The sequence below is a fragment of the Eucalyptus grandis genome, chromosome 6 (assembly GCF_016545825.1).
Source record: "Eucalyptus grandis isolate ANBG69807.140 chromosome 6, ASM1654582v1, whole genome shotgun sequence".
Classification (NCBI taxonomy): Eukaryota; Viridiplantae; Streptophyta; class Magnoliopsida; order Myrtales; family Myrtaceae; genus Eucalyptus; species Eucalyptus grandis.
Window position 1 is genome coordinate 9870309 of NC_052617.1, and position 7771 is coordinate 9878079.

General features: G+C 40.2%; 1 pseudogene; it reads right to left on the reverse strand.

Annotated features, from left to right (window-relative positions):
* Positions 1–27: 27 nt before the first annotated feature.
* LOC104448250 lies at positions 28–4888 on the reverse strand (annotated as a pseudogene).
* Positions 4889–7771: the final 2883 nt, after the last annotated feature.

The window sequence follows — 7771 nt, forward strand, 5'->3', positions numbered from 1 at the left end:
GGAGGTCGCCCGACCTCAGACAACCCTCGGCGAGGGTCGCTCGACCCAGGTGGCGGTTTCCTAGGTCACGCGGCCCCTGGGTCAAGCGAACCTCGCAGCCTTAGAAACTCTTACTGAAAGGGAAATATTGACCTGATACTTGCATTTTATGATTCAAGCACTACAGTATTTGATTCCTGCAAAGGCAGTTCAATTCATGAGTTTTGGGTGCATCCCAATCATGATAATATAATATGGATGAGCATGCTGAACTTAAGCAGTTCACGTCTAAGTGTACATTCCATGGAGCTGCTAAGAGACCTGGCAGAATGACAACACAGAAATGGGACCATGCATCTCAAATTATAGGACTCACCACGCACAAACACTCTCTTGTGATGGGATATGAATTGTCTTTGGACTCACTTTCCCGTTTGAGAGCTCGTTGAAGAGGCAAATATTGGCAAAAGTACCACGTGCAATCACTTCATCATTGTCTTGCCGGTTGCCATAAGAGTTAAAATCTTTTGGGTTCACTCCACATTCCAAAAGAAACTTAGCCGCAGGGCTGTTCTTGTGGATACTTCCATCTGGAGAGATATGATCAGTAGTTATGTTGTCTCCAAAGTTCAGTAGGCAATAGGCATCCTTCACTCTGTGAGGATCAGGAGGACCATGGTTATGTTCTTACAATATGGAGGTTCTTGAATGTAAGTTGAGCTCGAATCCCACGAATATAGGGTAGAGGAAGGTACAGAGAGCTGATTCCACATAGGATTCCCCATTGTAATAGCCTCGTAAGTGCCCTTTAACAAGTCCAGCAACACATTAGCTTGAACAACCTACACCATAGTAAAATGCATGTCCATTAGTCCAAATGTAAGAGATGGAAAGCACCAAAGAATCAACCCTGTGGACTCAATAGGCATCTACCTCTGCAATTTCCTCATTACTCAGCCAAATATTCTTGAAATATACTTTCTTCCATCCTTTGATGTTCCAATAGGATCCTTTTTAAAATCAATGTCAACCTAATTGAAAAAGGAGTCAGTGAGTTCCCAGAAGCTATTGAGTAGTGAAAACTGCTTCTAACAAAGTACACAATTCTGAAAATATTAGGTCAATGGCTTTAAAGTAAATAAGAATGCAATCAAATGTAATTTAAAACCATATATTAAGGCTTTCGTGTCGTCATATTGGTATGCCAATGTTTAAAATGAAGGCTCCAATGGAAGTATCCAATAAGAGATACAGATATCAGGTAAGATTCCACCAGATAAATCTGCATGGATACCATGCTCGCAAGTGCATATGCAACTACCAATGGAGGTGAAGCAAAATAGTTAGCGCTCTCTCTCAATGGGTGAACACAGCCTTCAAACTTTCTATTTCAAAAAGCACAGCTGCAGCAATTATATCTGCAAAATAAACCAAAAAACTAACTTTGACTGAACCAGAAAGATCATGAAAATGATCCACTTCAGATCAATAAGCAAACAGAATTATCAGCAGGTGGACCAAAATTATCAAGATTGACAAATAGGTGGCACAATGGAAAGAACATCAGAATAACCACACAACACACACACACAAGCTCAGTTTAGTGGGCTAGGTACTCTGGAAAGAGAATGAAAGAATTGGTTGAGAAGCACAGGCGAGCAGAACTACGTGACTTATCTCAATGCAAAGCAAGGAAGTCATCAAAGCTCAACAAATATATTAAAAGAAAGATCAACCTTAGGGACTTTCTCAAGTCTTGTTTGGTGCTTGTCGCCTATACTTGTTACATAGCCAGACAGATACAGATTGCATTTCCATTAGCATCTCTTTACATAAAACCAGGAATTCTCGGAAGAAACTCTTGTCCATGGAGCAACATTACTTGTTTATCTTATCTATTTCAGTCAAGAAAGGATTTTAATAGGCTATAAAACCCAAAGGGGCTCGTGGCAAGATGGCACAACTTCGTGGATACAATTCTTGCCTGCTGGAACTAAATCTTCAGGGTACTTGAAATGACTCAAGAAGCACTGTTAGAGTTTTCTTTATCCTCCTCATTAGGCTAACTCAGACTCTGTGGATGATTTCATTTATAGTCACATATTAAAGCCCGCAGATTCAGATAACTCACAAATTTTAGACAAAGATAAGCCAGTTTCGAGGCAGGAGGTTACCGTGAGGTTTTAATGCACATTTTTTTCACCCATTGGCTGCATAAGTATTAAATAAAAAGAAACAAGTCACATGTACCAATGTCTGCAATTGCAGAGGCAACTGATTCTTCAAGTTATCGTGAATTTCCAATGCGTGTAGTGCAACCATAACCGATAAATGAAAGCTCTGCTGGTTCAGATACTTTTGCAAGCCACTGCAGAAGTAAATGTCGGAACAATACGTAATACACTCTAGTAGGTTTTGAATTATGAGAAGAAATATCTAGCACACCTCTTGAGCAGGTACTTAGCAACAATTCCAGATCCTTGGCGCAAGACTTGTTTTTATCCATGGTTTAACCTGAGACACGCTTGTTCTTCTTAATCTCCTGTAACCAAGTTTATGTGCCAAATCTCAATTTGAGATGCTTAGAGTTAGGCCACCAGAAAAGTCCATAGAGGTCAAAAAATTTCAGAATAAAAAACCAACCTGCAAACCACGTTCACAGGCCTTCTTTGCAACAAGCCTGGCACCAAGCATGACACTAGGGTTTAACGTGTTTGTACTACTTGCAATTGCTGCTGTAACAACACTACCATGCTTAAGCTCTGCAGGTATTCCATGGAATGAAAATGGTACCGCTCTCATCTTGTGCCACCTTTGGACAGCAAATCCCTGAAATAATTTGAAGTGGGAAACAAATATGCTAAAGCCACACGAATCCACATTGGGATACCACAATTGGTTCAGGAAGGTCAAAACTAAATTTCAGATAACAAAGATGAAAAATCCGCCATATAGAATCTGCATTTGGAGGCAATCAACTAGCTTCCGAAATACAAAAAATTTACAAAGCCGAATAAACTTAATCATAAGAAAAACCTCCACGCAAGGACAGTTATCATCATAGGAAGCTATTAACCTAAAGAAAACTTAAAAATGGTACAAAAGTAGAATCATCCAAGAATGCCCGAGCAAATTTTACAGAGCAATTACCTTGAAGCCAACTTTGTTGTCAAGACAAGCATGCCAGTCAGCCTTCATTTCTTTCAAAGGAGCTCGGTCATGAGGCCTTCATGAAAATAAAGAAAATCGTCATTGGGAACAGCAAATGATTAACGTGGAATAGGATCAATATTATTCATTACCTTTATGGTCCCACAACTGAAGGTTCAACTTTGTCCAATTGAAGATAAGATGCGTACGCTCTTTCTTGTTGAGGCTGGAAAAATCAAAATAGTAAGCAGATATGGTACATTTGCACCTTTAGATCACTTTTATTTAACAAAAGGAAAGGACAAGAGTTACCTCATTATGGTCGAACATCTTATTTGCACGCAAATATGCCTCTATCATGGACACCTAAGCAAGACAAAAATTACACGGCGAGCCAAATTTATCTTCCACAGAGAACAGGCACTAAATTTGTAAGATAAAATCTACATCAAATCAGCTCACTGTTTCATCACTCCATCCTGTTGACCAAGGTACTGCAATGTAAGATGATCTACAGGGAAGAAACCCATCGTTGCCCCATACTCAGGTGACATGTTAGCAATCGTGGCTCTGTCAGCTAGTGATAACCCAGCCATTCCTCCTAGTTATAAGGCGTACAATTGGTGTGTAAGAAATAAAAATATGGTGTGAAAATTCAAGTAACAGAGCTCCTTTTTCAGTAACCCATCATAAAACTCGAACAAACTTCCTGACAACACCATGCTTTCTGAGCACCTGTCAACTAGAACCCAACAACGCCAGGCAATACCATGCTCATGGGCTGTCATGTACAAAGGACAGTGGATCAGAGGCAGCAAAAGTTATCACTAATCACGTAGCAGATTACACCCTCTCTTTGTCCCTACGGGAGCATTACATGCTAATGAAGGCGCTTAGGACATTGATGAACTCCAAGAGAGAGAATTCCTATATCTTGAGGCTTCTATAATAGGACCTTAACAGGAATAGAGAGGAAATTATAATTTCTTCGAACTGGATTAACTGCACAAACATAAAGTGAGTAACTTAAGTTTTCTGGCCATCTTCCACAAAGGTCACCATATTTATCACTTCATTTCACACTCATTCTAACTCCATGCCGTAGAGCTCATATCTTTTCGAGACTTCAAAAGAAAAAAATAATACTCTGGTTCGATCAAATTTGCTGGCATACGTCAGTCAAGATGGTGGTGTGGACATGAGGGGATGTCGCAGAGAGAGGAAGCAGAAACGTCGAAGTCTACCTGTCCAAGCATAGCTGCCTCTGCTCCAATTCCTCCCACGCCCTAACCAGCCACTCCTGACCCATCCATCATACTTGTATGGGAATCTGTACCGACCACACCATCTGGGTGCAGAATGTCATCAGTGTTAAAAACCACCGTCCCAAGATAATTGAGATTAACCTGAAAATTTTATCAAGGAAAACCATTTCCACAAACCAAAATGATTCACGCGTTGCCCAGGTTCTTATCATCAGGGAGAGGAAGAGAGACTCAAATTAAAATTCATCAGTGGGCTGCTGAAATATCCTCACCTGTTGGACTATATCAGAACCAGGTGGCACGACAAGCACGTTACGGAACGCAGGGGATTCCCACTTAAGGAAAGCAAATCTCGCTTTATTTCTGTGAAACTCCAATTCCATATTAGCCTGCAAAGCATTCTAATTTCTGGCTACATCAACCTGAACAGAACGATCGACAGCCAGGTCCACCAGAACCTGCAGGTGCGAGATATCGTGAGTTATCAGCCCCAATTATCGAATCATCATAGGAAAATCCAAGACCACCCGTCAGTTGAACAATCAAAATTTCTGCTCCGCTCTCTCTCGTCGTTATAGTGCTCCGTTACTGGAAACTTTTGATCTTCCTCTTCACCCGATGGATGTAGCTCTGCTCCCTCCTCCTCCTTCTCTCTACCTCCCTCCCTCTTTCTCACTGCTCTCTCTTTCCCCCGCGAAGGCGCGTCTCGCCACCGCCTCGGCCTCCGTGGTGCGCTTACCGGACGAAGGGAAAAAAAAAAAAAACAGAAAAAGGGAAGAAATTAGACCAAGTCCATTTGGTGTTTTAGCTTCTCCCCCCTTAAGATCTGCTCGCTCTCAGTCATTTCGTTTCACCTCCTCTTCGCTATCACGGAAAAAGGAAAAAAACAAAAAAAAGTGACTCAAATCTACAAACGATCGAGTAACTCTTCGGAATCGCTTCTCTGAAGTTCACCTCCTCTCTATGCGCGTGCGTGCGTGGGTTCCGAGCGATTAAGCGAACCGGAGCTTGTTGGTTATGGTGGGTCGAAGTGGATCTCCGATGCGGAAGTGATTTCGGCGTCGATTTGGTTCCGGTGTTGATTCCGGCGAAGAAATCCAAGAAGGCGAGGAGAAAGGAAGAGAGGGAAAATCAGGGGGAATGAGGCGCTGTGGGTCGTTAACTTGGAGAGAGAGAAAGAAGAGTTCTCCATAACGGAGCGTTAACGGAGGGAGGGGAAGCAGAAATTGTTTATTCTTCAATTGGGATTTTGCCCCAGTGCCATTCTTTTCAATACGAGAGAGGGAGGTGAGAGTTGAATCTCCATCTTATCTTATCGGGAGTTAGAGTAAAAGACAATTTAGATTTAAGTAGGGGTTTCGATTCTGATGCACTTAAGAAGATAGGACAAAAATTAGAGAATAAGAGTTAGAACAAAATTAGAATAAAATGGATCATAAAAAAAAAATGACAAGTAGGCTCAAATTTATCACTTGTCTATCTATAAATATTTCAATAAGCATCCTATTTGGTTTATTAAATGCCCCAAATATTTTCTCCAAACAGTGCAACTACAACCTCCTCCAAGCTTTTGCTCAGTATAATCGTGCAGCAACAAAAAAAAATCTGAGGCCTCTCAGTTGTTGAAGAGTGAAGAGGATTTTAGAAGAGGCCTGCGGTGGTTGACCTTGCTTGCATGCGGGATGCCATCAAACAACTCACTCAAACCACTGCCTGCTGGATTGGTCTAAAAAAATGCCGAGAGCCCTTCTGAAAGGTAAAATATGTGATGTGGTAACTTTTCATTTATTTGTAACATTCATGTATGATTAGTAATTTTATTGTACATCAAACTTTTGAAGTAACTTTCAAGATGCTTAATCGAATTTTTTAATAAATATTATATGGTCAGTAAATTTTATTATGCTCAGATAAGTTGCATGTGTGGAGTTAAATTGGAACCTGAATTCTTCCACGTCACTCATTCAACAATGTGTAAATTGTATTTCATATTGATGGTGGACCTAATGAAAATCCATAAGGTATTATAATTAATATGGATAGCAGTCTTCCGATCATTACAATATCCGTAAGTGATTAATAGTTTATATATTCAATAATAAGCTCAATCACAAATTTAAGAACGATTATAAATATATTGATGTAATGTTTTGGACTGACGAAAATTTCAATGGTCCTAAAAAGAAAAGACTTTTTTTTGGACACTCAATTAGTATGACAGTCCAACTTTAGCCTTAAGATATCTTTCTGCAACCGATTTTACTTTATATTTAGGTTTCTTGCCCACTTATATCTCTGAGAAAAATTTGTGCGACAACTCTTTGCTTTCCAACAAGAGTCTTCTTCCGTTCTGTCCCTGTAACCGACAATTCCGTTTAGACAAAATTGGTACACAGGAACTTAAAGCCACGGCCTTCATGTTTAATTAACCTCTACCTTCTTGGGTATTACCAGAGGATCAACCCTCTTGTCACATCATAACCTTAGTGCACAAACACTGACGTGGCCACTTAATGATAAGTGAATTAAGTCTCGCGACGGCATGTGGCCAAGACAAAAGTATTAGCATCCGTGTGCATTTGCAATCTAATCGCATTTGCAAGCAAAAATACTCTATAGCTTGGTTCCACGAATTATATAGTGTCATTTGATTTTCAGACAAACCCTCAATGTAAAAACGATCGGCGGTGGCAAAGAATATGTTACAAGTACACGAGTATATGGAAAAGGACTAGGCAATAGGGTTTTTATCAATAACTAACCCTTGAAATCGGGGAAGCTAAGATGCAAAAGGGAGTCTTACATCATCATATTTATCGTGAACCTCGAAGCAGAGTTCAAAAAACAAAAAGCCTTAAAAGGCACAAAAAAACAGAGATCGAAGCAGGGCTCGACGAGCAAAAACTTTGAGCAAATTGAATGTGATACTGCAAACACACATAATTGATCTGATTGACGCATGCTTGGCATGTGGGTAAGAAATAAGTAGCATTTGGGCAAAAATAAGCTACAATCATGGATGTTATCTCTTGTATATCGAACCACCAATGAACATAGGAGTAGGCGCATGGTGATTAACGATAAAATAAAGAAATGTCACATGTCCAGTTGTTGAAATGACGACAAACAATTGGTAGCTGCTTGTATGAACACCGATAGTAGTTTCTCATTAGAGATATTTTAAATATTACTCAAAGTGCCAAATTGGTTAATGTCGAAGACAAATGTTGTAGAGAGAACATCGGAGACCCAATCATGAAACGATCATTAATAACCGTATAATTCTCAAAACACGATGAAGGTAGTTTATTTATATGGAGCATGTGCAAGATGGGCCTACGAGAAGAAAAGAATACGGGCAAGGCCACCGGCGGTGA